The sequence below is a fragment of the Tauraco erythrolophus genome, chromosome 1 (assembly GCF_009769465.1).
Source record: "Tauraco erythrolophus isolate bTauEry1 chromosome 1, bTauEry1.pri, whole genome shotgun sequence".
In the NCBI taxonomy this organism is placed as follows: Eukaryota; Metazoa; Chordata; class Aves; order Musophagiformes; family Musophagidae; genus Tauraco; species Tauraco erythrolophus.
This window is the reverse complement of record NC_141465.1, coordinates 128,639,740-128,655,260: the sequence shown is the minus strand read 5'-3', so window position 1 is coordinate 128,655,260 and position 15,521 is coordinate 128,639,740.

Here is a 15,521-nt window from a genome sequence, read left to right as displayed (position 1 = left end):
GAGAGGGACTTTTTACAAGGGCGTGTAGTGATAGGACAAGGGCAATAGCTTTAAACTGAAAGAGGGTAGATTTAGATTAGATATAAGGAAGAAATTTTTCACTCTGAGGGTGGTGAGGCACCTGGAACAGGTTGCCCAGAGAAGTTATGGATGCCCCATCCCTGGAGGTGTTCAAGGCCAGGTTGGATGAGGCTTTGAGCAACCTGGTGTAGTGGAGGGTGTCCCTGCCTATGGCAGGGGGGTTGGAACTAGATGATCTTTGAGGTCCCTTCCAACCCAAACCATTCTATGATTCTATGATATGTCTGAATTAGTAGCCTAAGCACCCCTGGTTCCTGTAGACTCAACTAGGATAGGCAGACACTTGCAGAAGGCAACTCACATAATAGGAATTCCATGACTATAAAATCCTACTTATAATTTATTATTATCTTGTTATCACTATTTCCCTCTTAAGTTTGTATGTGGGTTTTTACCAATAGAAGTGATTGTCCCCCTATACTCAGCACTGGTGAGGCCACACCTGGAGTACTGTGTCCAGTTTTGGGCCCCTCACTTCAAGAAGGATGTTGAGGTGCTGGAGCAGATTCAGAGAAGGGCAACAAAACTAGTGAAGGGTTTAGAGAACTTGTCCTATGAGGAGCGGCTGAGGGAGCTGGGGCTGTTTAGCCTGGAGAAGAGGAGGCTCAGGGGGGACCTTATCGCTCTCTACAATTACCCGAAAGGAAGTTGTAGGGAGATGGGGGTCGGTCTCTTCTCCCACGTTATGAATGACAGGACGAGAGGGAATGGCCTCAAGTTGCGCCAGGGGAAATTTAGGTTAGATATCAGGAAAAATTTCTTTACAGAGAGGGTTGTGAAGTATTGGAACAGGCTGCCCAGGGAGGTGGTGGAGTCCCCATCCCTGGAGGTGTTTAAAAACCGTGTAGATTTGGTGTTGAGCAATATGGTTTAGGGACCCTGACAGTGCAGGGCGAATGGTTGGACTCGATGATCTTGAAGGTCTCTTCCAACCAGACGATTCTGTGATTCTATGATTCTATTATTTTTGCATATTTATTAAAGCTGTGAATGTATTTCTACATAACAAAAATAAATAGTGCTTACCAGCATCTCTCAGAGTCTTCTGTCATCTTGCAGGATATCTGAGAAGGTTCATAAGTCTTCTCTGAACATTTTTAATGCATCAACGTTTGCCTGTAAGTATTAGCACATGGCTCAGCTTTCACATAGGAGTCACACTAACGTCAAACATGCAGGTAAAATCAACTCTTACCTCCTGCACAAGATCACCCTGCTCAGACCTCCAAGGACATGATCTACCCCATAGCATCACACTGAGAGCCAGGACTGATGCTTCGGTGGGCAGACCTAAGAAACCTTGGGCACCCTGTTGATTTTTTAAAACAGTGGATAACACGTTAAGATGTGATTATTTTAACGAAATATAGATGTCAACCTCTGGTCAGAGGAATTTCATTCTAAAAACACCTCTCTCTCTCAATTGACTGTAGAGGGAACCTCAGGTGACCAGCCCAGAGGTGAAAGCTCACTGAGAGGTGTCTAATGCTGGATGAGAGTAGTCCCTCCCTTCCTGCCAGTCTCCTTTGTGACAGAGGAGATTGATATTGTCACCCCAGAGAGTTCTTTTAAAGTTCTTGGATATAAGTTATCTAAACATGCAGGGGTTTTAAAACGTGTAACTTTTGGAGCTGTTTTGGGTTACTGAAATTGTAAGAATGCATTAATTACTGTTAGTTATTTCTGTCATGCAACTCATCTCGTATATATTTTCCAACATACAACAAAAATATCTGTTGGACACTTCTGTTGCCTGCATTGTTAACTGACAATTCCACAGCTTCCATCAAGTAACGTACCAGTACCATTAGTGACTTTCTCTTTGTCTCAGTTTCTATAAAACACTTTTGGTTTTGACTGCCTGTCCATTAATTTTTCAATTTTGCTTATTTTATCACATCCTTGTAATTCTTTTTGGATTTATATTCATTCAAAGCAATGCCTGCTTTCTACTGTTTGTCATTTATGCTTTTCTTAAACTTTATTAACTTTGTATTTTTTTAAAAAAATTATTAAAGATTATTCCTTTAATTTTTCTATCTGTATAGATAGCTGAATTTTTCAATCAAGGCAGATCACCTTCTTTACTCAGTGATGGCTTTTCAGGCATCTAGTAATATATTTAAAACTGATTGGTAATTACTATTCACATGCTTAATACAAATTCTCTTCCCTACTTACTTCTGCATTGTGTGAGGCTGTCCCTTTTAAAGCAAGTAATATGACTATTCCCTGATTTGCATTTATCCTGCTGTATTTGTCCATTGTAATCAGGATATCGATTGTCCAGTAACAATCAGAAAAGAAATGGTTTGTTTTGTCACGACACTTCAAGTGAACGTGGCTCTACTCAATCTCAGGAAAAAACCCAGTGTGGTGAGCCACATATGTATTTATGTGGGTATATATACGTATACAAATACGTACACATACATATATATGTTTTAAATATATATAAAATATTCATATCTAATACGAGTGGGAGTGCCCGAGTGCAAACCTAGCTGTGTGCAGAAGGCAGCACACAGAGTGGTGCTCTGACTCAATGATGTTGAATCGACCAACATTGATCTCAACGGGGCAGAATGTGTCCCAAACCTGAAAATAAAGTATACAGAATGTGCAAATACACCGGCTGTGGTGCATTGCAGCATCCTTCCTGGCCTGATCCAGGGGGATTTGGCTCCTGATGCTCTCAGGATACTTTGTTTAGGTTTCTACCTTTGGTGTCTCCACGTGAGCCAGCTCTCTCTGCCAAGGGAGACCCAGACAGCACCAGCAATGGAGTCTAGAGGGCAGGTCTCCTGACCTGCTGTTAAATCTCTGTTTTCATGCAGACATGACTGTAACTTACTTTAATTTACTTTGGTGCAGCTAAGCTGTGACATATAGATCCCATATCTGGATTCAAATGAGTAATTCTTCACATGCCAACATGGGTCAATAGTTGCTCCATGACCCCTGAAAGTCAATATTTTGGTCTGCACAGAGACCTCAGAACTGGGTTTTACAGCATTGTAAACAGGAAATTTCAGCGCTACTTAATATGCATCATTTTGAGAAACCCTTGGCATTTAGATAACATCAAAATGTTTGACATTACAAGAGGATTTTTCAGATGATGTGCATGGTTAGAAATCCAGGAGGCACGGATGCACCACACACAACGTTCCATGGGGCAGAGAGCAAAGCTGGCCATGACTTTCACAAGATGGAAAGTGCCCATATAAAGATCACTTTATCTAGGTGCTAGTATTTTTTCACACAAGTATTTCTCTTTTCAGGCTTAAGAATAACTTTAATTTTATTTTTTTTAAAAAAACAGTTTTCTCAAAGTCCCTTTCCTCCAATAATTCAGAGATTGATCCATCTCCTCAGCCAGATTAGCAGAACGGACAAGAAGCTGCGAGTCAAAGTCACTGTCAGGATCTGGTGAGGCAAAAACATTCGCACAATGATTTTTTCCAGAGTATAGCTATGTTTATAAAATACGATACTAAAATACAAACCCTTCCAAAACAACCAGCCCTCCTCTCTTGCCTGATTCTACCCAGCTTCTCAGGAAACCTCTGCTGCACAGCTCGTGTGCTAAATATCAAGAAAATGTGTGCCTTTTGGGAAAATAAGCAGACCGTGCTTTGAAAATCAGACCGCCAGTGGAGGCAAATTTCAGCCTGAATTTTGGAGTCAGTGCTACTGCCTCCTGAAATGACTTTCAGTTTGAACTGTTACTCATCTTTGCTTCTACAATGCTCAGAGATTCACATTTTGGCTTGAAATTTCCCACACTTGACCTTGGCCCAAGGGATTTTTTTTTTTTTTTCTGGAAAACGATGAACAGTTTTCTTCTCAGAAAATTGTTCCAAGGCCTCTTTTTTTTTTTTTCTTATTTCTTATGCTTAGATAACTCCAAAACAGCTTGGTTTTATAACTTCAGATTTGGCATGTGCAGAGTGCAATCCTGAAGGAGGAATGCGTCTTGTTTGAAGAAATTTCATTTCGCAATAGCAAATTAGCCTGAAAGTTTTGGAAATAATAGTCTGATCGTTCACAAGGCATGATTTAACCATGGTAGAAAATGACGGGCTGAGTTCTCTCTCTCTGAGAAGTCACGAGTCTTGCTTTATAAATATGGCTTAGTTTCCTTTTTGCAGAGTCATCTTTCCTACTAAATCTTTCCGTGTCCTGTTTTGCTTTAACTCTACGGCAGCATCAGAGGTTATTTCCCGCATATTTGCTCTCCATAAGCAACGTTGTACTTGGCTGTTGGTGGCATTTTGCACATTCTGTAAAGCATATTTCACTGGACGTGACTTAGGAGGAACTCTTCCTGCCTCGCACGGCGTGCTGAGTTAAATTACTGCTCTTATTGCACCCAGTCCTGGTCCTCACATCACACAAACCTGCTTATGGACATAGGGGACAGATTTTTTTTGAAAGCATCCTATAGTGTTTTCTCCTCAAATGTATTACTCAAGAAGTAAACACAAAGCTTTTAAACATTTTAATTAATTAATTTATTAGCCAAGAATCAAATACCAAGCTTTTAAAGATGGAAAATAATTAATTAAGTAAGTAAGTAAATTTTTTAAACCTTGTAAATGCAGTTAGTCTGAGATATAAATCCCTTAAAACAGGAGCTGAGAAGGTGGATTGGCCGATGCGCTTCGGCAGGTATCGCTCCAGCGATACCACGACGAGCTGGTTTAATGGATCGGTTATCGCAGGCTTAAGGTTGTTGTGTGTCGTTGGAGCAGTGCCGAGCTGTCAAGCTTGCTGATGAATCTGGACACAAATCTTAAAACGTGCTGGTTTTCCCCATTAAAAAGCCCGTGTGAGCTGATACACTGTGTTTAATCACACAGCAGCCGGCGTTGACTCGCAGGGCACGGCTGGAAAAAAACCACCTTCTTTGTATTGTGCTAGGCGGGCGGTGGGTCATTCTCCTGGGACAGAAATTCGACATCTGCCAGGAGGTGAAGTTCGCGGCATTCACACTGCTTTTGTGGTGTCTGTGAATGCACAAAGTGGGACTGGACACGACACTGGAACTCGTCCCCTTGCAGATAGGGACCGGTGGCACGACTCTCCCGAGGAGTCGCTTCACACACCAGTGAAGTGGCTTTAAGTTCTACATACAACTGCCTTCGAGTCCTTATGGAATCATAGAATCATAGAATCATAGAATCATAGAATGGTTAGGGTTGGAAGGGACCTCGCAGAGAAGTTTAAATAGGCAGCAATATTCGACCCTTCCAGTTCTAGCTGGGCTGCCCAGTTCACAGTGGCACTATTCTTCACTTTGTGGGCCATTTAAAATATTGTCACTGAGTGCTAATTATTTCCAAATTCCACTTTCCTCTGCAATTCTTCTATTTTTTTTAAATGTATTTATTAATGATTGTTTTCTCTTTAAATAATGCACTCAGTTTGGGAGCTGGTATAATTACTTCATTTAAGGAGATGAAGAAGAAATTTTTTACATTGAGGGTGGTGAGGCACTGGAACAGGTTGCCCAGAGAAGTTGTGGATGCCCCATACCTGGAAGTGTTCAAGGCCAGGTTGGACGAGGCTTTGAGCAACCTGGTGTAGCGGAAGGTGTCCCTGCCCATGGCAGGGGGGTTGGAAATAGATGATCTTTGAGCTCCCTTCCAACCTTAGGTTAGGAATGGTTAGCCATTCTATGATTCTATGATTCTATGATTCTATGATATAGCATGGATGTAATTGCAAAAAGTATCATCTGCTTCATTCTACACTCTCTTTCAGTATAGTTTATCCCCCTTTCTCCCACAGACGGAGCTGCTCTTCCATAAACCATTTGTATATGACACTCATAGTTTTTCTTTGCCTATTCCTATACAATTAAAGCATTGCTACTCTCATAGGAAGACAAACACATAAACTTCAGACAGTGAGAAGAACTGGTTTGGCAAGTCTTCGGCAAACAGGTTTCTTAATTTCTATCCAAGTTGGCAAATTAATCATATGGATTACTGTTACACAGACTAAAAGACTTTCAAAATTAGTCTGAGCATAAATAATGTCATTCGCCCTTGCCCAGAAGGCTTTGCTGCTGTTTTACAGTTACCTTTTGCTCCTTGCGTGCGTAAAGGTGAGTGCAACCCACCTTACCCTATGTGCTTATATGCTCTTCCTCTGACTCCCTGGTAGGGTAGGTCCAGGTACTAACTGTTAGAAAACTAACAGAATAAAATAAATAGTCTCATGATGACAAGGAGGGGTGGTTCGACCTCGAAAGAAAACACATCAGCTTAGATTGGCTTCGACTGTTGAGGAACCGCACCCTTTTATTCTTTTCTGCCATGCCGATCGTGATGGTATTTTAGCACTGTACCAAGGTTTTGTTATCGATGGAACAAATGCAGAATTTTATTTTTATTATTGCTGGATCTAACATTTGAGTACGTACTGATCTTTCATTCCTGAGCAGCGTAATTTATATTTGGAGGCTGACAATTCATCTAGTTCCCCATAGACATATAGATGAACTTAGAAAATAAGGAGAGTTTATGTGAATTACATTTTTCTCAGGCATTTTTATTCCTTGGAGAGACTTCCACGGGGCCAAATTACCATGAAAACTAGATTATCATGATATTTCAGTTCCTTACGGTAAAAGTTCATGTCTTTCATTATTGTTGACATTATGCACACATCCTTGGGGAACTATGAAAAATATAAAAAGAAAACTCCTAAAAATGTGCACAAAAGACATAAGAAAGCTGCCATTTAACCCAAATATTCCCTGAGCAAAACTAAAGCCAACTATTTCCCAACTAAGGAAATTTCAAGCCACAGCTGGGCATAGTGCTGTATTGAGAGGTAAGGTTATTACTCAGTTTACGACATAAAATCACTCCAGATACATGAAGAAATCAGTTGGAAAGAAGATCAACACTCAAACTCCTTTGCTCTGAACTCAAGGTGCAAAGCCATGAGGAGTCAGGGTCCCAATTTAGACAAAGGTCACTGCATCTGCTCTTCCAGTGCAGCCAGTTCCTGAGGCTAAGACCTAGATTGACCTCTCCTTATTTTAAACTGGCAGGAAAGGCTCTCAAGGGTGCACTTTGCCACTACACCAAGACCACTGCCATGGAGGTAAACCACTGAAAAGGCCCGTGATGCTCTCCGTGCCGCTCCAAACCTTGCCTCTCTTTCTTACGAATCCAGTGTAGGGATTGTGCAGCCAAAAGTGAGTTTTTGGATAAGCTTTGCCATCGCTAGGTTAGTCTGCCATTGAATCCTGTGTAGTCAAAGCAGAGAGGGAAGGTGCTTGAGGGTCCAGTTCAGATTTAATATGGCAGCACTGGAGATGCTCCGCTCTTCCCTTGACTATCAAAGGAGCTTCGGATGTCTATCTCATTCCTTAGCTGCTCCAAGTAGTTGGGTAATGTTAGGAGGAATTAACATATGCTCAAGTATAATAAGAAGGTGAGGACTACGGGAGAGTTTATGCAAGAACCCTTCTTGGGCAAAACTGCATAACCATAGGATAGAAATTTCTTCCTTTCAGCCTGAGTAGAGGATCATTTTAACACCTTTATTGTAAGACTCTCACAAAAAGTGTAAGGCCATGCCACTCCAAGCTCTGAATTATGAAAGGATGAACTGGGTTCCAAGAACATGATTTCATTAAGTAAAAAGCCAGCATGTCAAGAGATCATTTGTTAAACAGACACATGGGAAGCCAGAATTTCCAAAAGTCCTTCTAGAAAGTGGTACTGGTAAGAGCAGGTCATTAACCATCCTTAGTGCCTTGTTTTTACGGGCAGAATACTATCCCAACCAGGGCTGTATCAGTTCCCCCCTGGGCTCTTGACCAGAGAGATCTGTATAAAACATTACCGTTACACCTCTTCTTCTTCTTAAAAAAAAAAAATCAAGCAAAATTATTTCATTTTCTATAAATAGGATGTAGAAGGAAGGTGCTTTCCTGGTGTGGGAGGGGAATGTAAAATGATACCATGTCTGACCAGTTACCTCATCTCCATGCACAGGCATATGCACACGCATACTGAACTCTAGCCAACTCAGTAAGTTTTCTGCTGTCTATCTTCAAAATCTTCCAATGCTAAAAAACACTAGAAAAACTTCAAGAGAAGCTTTCTGACAGTGACATACATCAGGCTGCAAAATGACCTCTCCCAGGGAGTGGTGAAAGCCCTATCATTTATGTTACAAACAATAGTAATTCTTAACACATGATGTGCACAAAGCTGGACAAATATTGAACGATCTGTAAAACATGCCTCTGAGATGATACTGCGACACAGAGGCATGGATGGGGTTTTGGGCTTAGGGGCCAAAGAGCAAACATATTCCTAATCAAGAGTTTACACTCAAGTTCATCTCTTCTAGCTGGGTACTCAGATACCAAGATAATCCCATGGCATTTACTTACAGCTAGACAAAACACTGGAAACTATTCCCTGGAAAATGATATTGGGAGAGTCAGAGAAATAGCCTGTTACTTTAAGGAGGAGATTTTTTTAGAGACACAAAGTTAGGTGTCCAACCTGCACTGAAATCCAATGGGATCCGAGCATCTAACTCCCACAGGGTTCTCTGAAAATACTGACCTCAAAATGTTAGATTTTTCTCTCGGCCATGCCAGATGAGGGAAGTCTCAGCAGGAGATATCTGTAAATGAGATCAGAACTCAACCATAAAACGCTGACAAAGTCATCTGGAGCACACAGAGCTGTGCTCAGTGATGAGTATACCATTTCATTATTTTTGTGTTTACTACATTTTTTTTCCCATGTGTTGCTTTTGGTTTATCGGCAGTTTTGATTTTGATTTGTATTTTATTATAATTTACTTTCATTTGCTAGTTCTCAGTCTATTTACAGAGAACAAAAGAATCCACAATGTATAACAGTAGAATAATAGTGTTTATTTTCACAAGTTTGGACCGATCAAATAACTCACAAGTCCCGAAGTGGAACCATGCCTGAGGTAGGTTAGGTCATCTCGAGTGTGGGGAAACAAACAGAAATATCCCATTCTTCACTATTGTTTATTATATTTATACCACTTGGGAGTTTTAACAATACCACATATATAAAACATTTGTTCTTGCTTTCTGCGCTATTCAGTTTTCTCAAGGCTCTTTGGTGGTGTTTTTGTTTTTTTTTTTTTTTCCTGGGGACACTGCAATGTTGCTATGCTTTAGTGACTTTCTCAACTGATTTAGCAGAAACGTAAGAAATGGCCCCTAGGAATGAGCCAGGGGTGCTGAAAAGGAGGTTTTGTTCTCTGAATGCTCCTATGGTTAAAAATGGTTCTTTTGAGAGTTTTAACTAGGTTGCTTCAACTTCTTTCCTTGATTCTTTTTCATGTGCATTCAAAGCTTGGTCCGGCAGACAGAAACCAAAAGCAGAGTCTGTTGTTTCTATCAGTATCTGTGCAGTCCTATCAAATCCACAACTGGTTTTTATTGACAGGAGGTCCAAACATGGATGGCTGAAGCCTCATCTGCCCGCCTAACCCCAGTATTTCAAAAGCTAATAGTATTTATGAGTGCATTGCTTCTTTCATTTGCAACTTGAAGCGCTTTCAAGACGCGGTGCAGCAAAGGGCTGCTCAGCCACCCTGCCAAAAATAAAGGCAAAGGGGGAAGCTGGCCTCAAAGAGCCTCCTCCAAGCCATCCACCCCGCTCACAGCTTTGGACATCCAGAGTCCTGCTGAAGGGTGATGTAGTTTATCAACTCAACATTGCAGGATAACCTAAAAGCACTGCCAGTCTGCTCAAAAACACAAACCTGCTGAATCACTATTCAGCAGCTGCTACTTAGGCTGTCGAACTCGGCAGCAGGAGTGATCAGAGTCCTGAGGCTATTTCAACACGAGCATTTGAAAATTAAGTTGCTGAAATTTACTGTTCATTATTCCTCCGGAAAAATTCAGGCTTAAACTGAAAGCCTTTTCAAAAGTACTGAGTTCCTAGAAACCATCATTACTTTTCAAAGGAGCTGTTGGGTGCTGAGTTGCTTTGGAATAACTACATTTCTATCTGTGGCCTTAGCAGCCCAACTTCACAGACTGACAGTTTTATTACAGAAACTTGAAGTACACTAGGAACTTCAAAGAGGGAAAGAATGGTTCCTTCTGAGTCTTTTCTTAAGTTCATGAAGCTATTCGTGACTTTGAAAAAATGCCTGTGTTTGAAGCATAAATAACGTTGCAGTAATGACCTCAAGTAAGATGGAAATGAGTGAAGAGGAGAGGCAAACAAAAATTTTAACTTGAGGATTCCATTATTCATTCCTGGCTCCTTTTTCTCTCCTGCTTTGTGAAAGATTCTTTGCATCGATGCTGCAGAAGAACAGCCAACCACCGACTGCTGCTCCTGCGGGCAAATGGTAACGACTGGCTCGTATCTACCCTACTCAGGGCCAGACCACTCTATAGAATATTTATCTCAGATTTAATTCGAAAGGCTGAAAAAAGAGCCAGAGAGTGAATCAGCAATGAGGCGGCACAGACAATAGAGGTCCAGAGCTCTAGTTGACTCCTTGGATCTCTTTAGGAATAGAGATCCATCTACTGCTGGCTCAGAGCCCCGTGTGTGCAGCAGTGTGCAAGCCCAGCCTGCCCTCATCCTTCCCACTCATAGTCATGGAAAGGTGAACATCATCTGAAGGTTTGAAGGCTGCTGCCCCCATCTGGTGTGCAGAAAGCAAGAACATGGAAGCTATGCGGGACAGGTCTTTCCTGACAGCTGAATTTGATAAACAACAAGACCGGAGGATGGTGGAGGAAGGACATGCGTTCCACACACAGCACTGCATCTGTAGAGTGTGGGCAGACACACCTTTCCACAGTACACAACTTTTCCACCAGAAAAGATTTTATTCCATGTGGGTGGTGTAACGGTGGGTTGTAGAGGTTTCAGTCAAATGAAGGTAAGGATCTACAGGTTGCCCAGAGAAGTTGTGGATGCCCCATCCCTAGAAGTGTTCAAGGCCTGGCTGGATGAGGCTTTGGGCAACCTGGTGTAGTGGAGGGTGTCTCTGCCCATGGCAGGGTGGTTGGAACTAGATGATCCTTGAGGTCTCTTCCAGTCCAAACCATTCTATGATTCTATGATCTAGCCTTTATTATCTGGGTGAGGCAGTTTCAAGCACAGGAGTACACCGAGGTACACGGATGATGCAAGACGTGATTTTGCATTCTTTCCAGAACTACAGAAAGCACTTTCCTGAAAAGCAGGAAAGCAGCAGAGAAGCAGCAGGGTCACAGTCACTGTTTTGGGCTGCTCTTGGGATGGTGTCCACCCACATACCTCTTACTCTTTTTCTAGAGAACCCAGCAGCTTAATTTAGCCTTTAACGACCAATTCTGTCACCTGATTTAGAAAGAAGAAATCACTGTCTCCAGGAACAGCAGCACCATAGGCCAAATAGAGTTGAAATACAGTCTTACTGATGCCAGGAGCATGAGTATGACTTAGGATGTCATCTCTTGGTTTGGCCGGCAGAATCAGCGTGGTGAACATTCAGATTTTGCTTTCTTGATGTGATCCTCAGTATCTCTGTAAGAAAGACTGCAAGGTTTATGTCTGGAAAAAATCCAGACTTGTATAAACTAGAGGATATTATTGTGTGTATTAAAATGTTCACAGGGTATTATCCCACAGCCCATCCCATATTTATTTTGGAAATGATTACATCTGGAAAATGGGAAAACTTCCAGTTAATTTCTTTACCTTGAAATATCAGCAAACACAAGGGTATTTTGAGATTACTCCCTGCTAAAAAATGAACAAGTGGCATTCATGACCATAAGCCAGAAGAGAATCCCTCTTCAAATAATGCAAAATGGGTTAAGTTTAAAGTGTAAGTAGTTGCAGAGCCAAGGGTAAAAGTAGTTCTTAGAGGGTTCTTCTTTCCTTGGAAGGAAGTAAAACCAGTTCAATTAATGACCGTTCACTCCCATTCAATACAGCCATTTCATGTATCAGTGATATATGTTATAGGCTTGTGGTTTATTTCTACAAAACTGACTATATTTAACATTTGTCCTGGCTTTTGAGAAGCAATGGGGATTGGTGGAGCTGACTATCCCTAGATACATCACTGATAGCATTAAACTCCAGACCTCCTTTCTCAAAGGCCTTCAGCTCTCTTCTGAAATTTGCTCTTTTTTACAAATTTCCATATTCTGACAGCTCCCTGGAGAAGAGACACCATAGCAACACCTCCAAGGTCCTGTGTGGTTTACAGAAGGAAGCAGATGTCTGCATGTACACGTTACCTCCACTGACCTGAGCAGAAGGACGAATTTAATCCTCAGCTTTGTTAGCATCAACCAGAGCATCTTCCAGTCTGGATTTCATAAACTTTATGATGGAGGCATGAGACAATTGCATAGATGGCAGGAGAACAAATCGAAGGAGAAAAACAATGAGAGTGGAAGAACGGGAAAAGAGGGAAAATAAGTGATTGCAAAAAAACCTTCCTGCTGGAAAACACAATTCTTACCAGGCAAGAGAAGCTACTTCCAGAAGCAAAGTTCAGGCACTGAGAACTGCACGAGTAGCAGGGAAAAGCTGGATCACCTATCCCAAGGGAGAAAACAAATACATGGCAAAAAAAAAGCACACAAGTTGGAAAGGAGCATGAGGGAACGGAGAGGGCAAAGCATTACACTTCTTCCAAGTTAAAATGTTTCCAGATTGTTACGATATTTAAAAACATTTAGAAGGAAGATTTCCCAGATCCCAATGCATTTGGAAGGCAAAGCCTCCTGCAATGTGAAGTTCCCCGTTTGGCTTCTTTCCTCAGTTTCTTTGTTTTCCTGTTTGATTTTGTTCCAATTAGTTAAATGCTGCGACTCCCAGCTAGACCATCTCATTCCACTGACACCTACTCGCTGCAATGGCAGGAGAAGTTCTTCACACCTCCAACCACTCTTGTGGGCTGAGACGAGATACGTAATTTTCTTGCAAACACCAGAATTCTCAGGCACTGAAGCGATTAACAAAGAATGTTCTCAGGCTATGAGACCCACTAAAACCTGGAAAGGCAGGCACTACTTTTCTTCATTCAGCAGTTGCCCCTCCAGCTGTGACTCCCTAATACAACCTGTTCTCATTGGTACAGGCAAACTGGAGGACTGCAGAGCTGTTTCCAAGATCTCTTTGCTAAAGACTGAGTCTAGCCCTGGACTTGTGCTGAAATCCGTGTTTTGTCAACCCAGCTGCCAACGGGTACGTGGGTAACTGGAGCAGAGAGTCTAAATGCAGTGAGATGCTGCCACATGGCTCCCGTGTGTGGCACGAGGCACGGAGACCGGGATATCGTAGGTGTCCTTGTCTAACGAGGTTCACATGCGTATCTGACAGTTTTGACTGCCTAAATATTTATTCAGACATATTGGTGTATCTGATACTGCAACATTAACGAGGATCAGTGAGCTGAGCACTCTCAACTTCCCCACCATTGATGCTGCTTAGCAATTAGCTCACTCCCTCGCTCTTTTGGGGGGGACTGCTCTGAGTAACTCTCTCCAAGGTATCTGCATATTACAAGGCAAGTCCTGAACAGCGTGTGCCACGTCACCTGGCCTTATCATAGATCCCCAGAGTGGAGGGTATCTAGTTCCAAGCCCCCTGCCATGGACAGGGACACCTTCCACTAGATCAGGTTGCTGAAAGCCTTATCCAACCTGGCCTTGAACACTTCCAAGGATGGGGCACTCACAACTTCTCCGGGCAACCTGTTCCAGTGCCTCACCACCCTCACAGTGAAGAATTTCTTCCTTGTATCTAATTGAAATCTCCCCTATTTCAGTTTAAAGCCATTGCCCCTTGTCCTATCACTACATGCCATTGCAAAAAAGTTGCTCTCCAGCTTTCTTGTAGGCCCCCTTTAAGTACTGGAAGGGTGCTAGAAAGTCTGATCTCCAGATCAGCCCTCTGATGATCTTCGTGGCCCTCCTCTGGACTCTCTCCAACAGCTCCATGTCCTTCTTATGTCGGAGGCCCCAGAGCTGAATGCAGTACTGCAGGCGGGATCTCATGAGAGCAGAGTAGAGGGGCAGAATCACCTCCCTTGACCTGCTGCCCACGCTTCTTTGGATGCAGCCCAGGATACGGTTGGCTTTCTGGGCTGCCAGTGCACATTACCGGCTCATCAACCAGCACTCCCAAGTCCTTCTCCTTCGAGCTGCTCTCAACCCATTCCCTGCCCAGCCTGTACTTGTGCTTGGAATTGCCCCAATCCATGTGCAGAAAGGCCAGGTTGGGTGAGGCTTTGAGCAACCTGGTCTAGTAAAAGGTGTTCCTGCCCATGGCAGGGGGGTTGGAACTAGATGATCTTTAAGGTCCCTTCTAACCCAAACCATTCTATGATTCTATGACCTTGCACTTGGCCTTGCTGAACTTCACAAGGTCTGCACAGGCCCACCTCTCCAGCATGTCAGGGTCCCTCTGGATGGCATCCCTTCCCTCCAGTGTGTCCACAACACCACACAGCTTGGTATTGTCAGCAGACTTGCTGAGGGTGCACTCTATCTCACTGTCTGTGTCACCAACAAAGATGTTAAACAGCACTGGCCCCAATACCGAGCCCTGAGAACACCACTCGTCACTGGCCTCCACTTGGACATTGAGCCATTGACTGCAACTCTTTGTGACCATCCAGCCAATTCCCTATCCACCAAGTGGTCCACCTGTCAAATCCATGTCTCTGCAGTTTAGAGACAAGGACGTTGTGCGGGACAGTGTCAAATGCTTTGGACAAGTCCAGGTAGATGACATCAGCTGCTCTTTCCCTATCCACCAATGCTGTAACCTCCTCATAGAAGGCCACCAAACTTGTCGGGCACAATTTGCCCTTAGTGAAGCCATGCCGGCTGTCACTAATCACCTCCTTATTTTCCATGTGCCTTAGCACAGTTTCCAGGAGGATCTGCTCAGAGACCTTGCTGGACACAGAGGCAATGCCTTATGCCACAGGATTCATCACTGGTGTTTGTTTAAGAAACATTATAGACACAGCCTGGTGTTCTCGGAATACAGCTTTGTTCCTGCGGCAAGGAGAGCTCCTGAAAACCCCAGGTACTTACAGGGGCAAAAGTAAGTCATCAATGCTTTTTTAATTCATGCGACTCCTTCCTTTTCCAAGACTATTTTGTCCCAGTTCCAATGAAGGGTAAGTTCCTCCCAGGACTGGGCTGGCATCCAATGCCAATTGGGCTATCAGCGATATTCCCATGCTGCTTTACCCCTAGGGCTTCTTCCCAGAATAGAGCATTTCAACCCCATGGAAAAGGGTCTGGCGCAAGGTCAGCTGTACCACCGTCTTTATTAGTGCAGCATTGTCAGAGTCTTCCTCAGCTGGCCCAACAGGAGAGGTGTGCAAAAACCTCCAATTCTGAGCAGGCAGCTATTCAGTCAGATCAGGGTTGC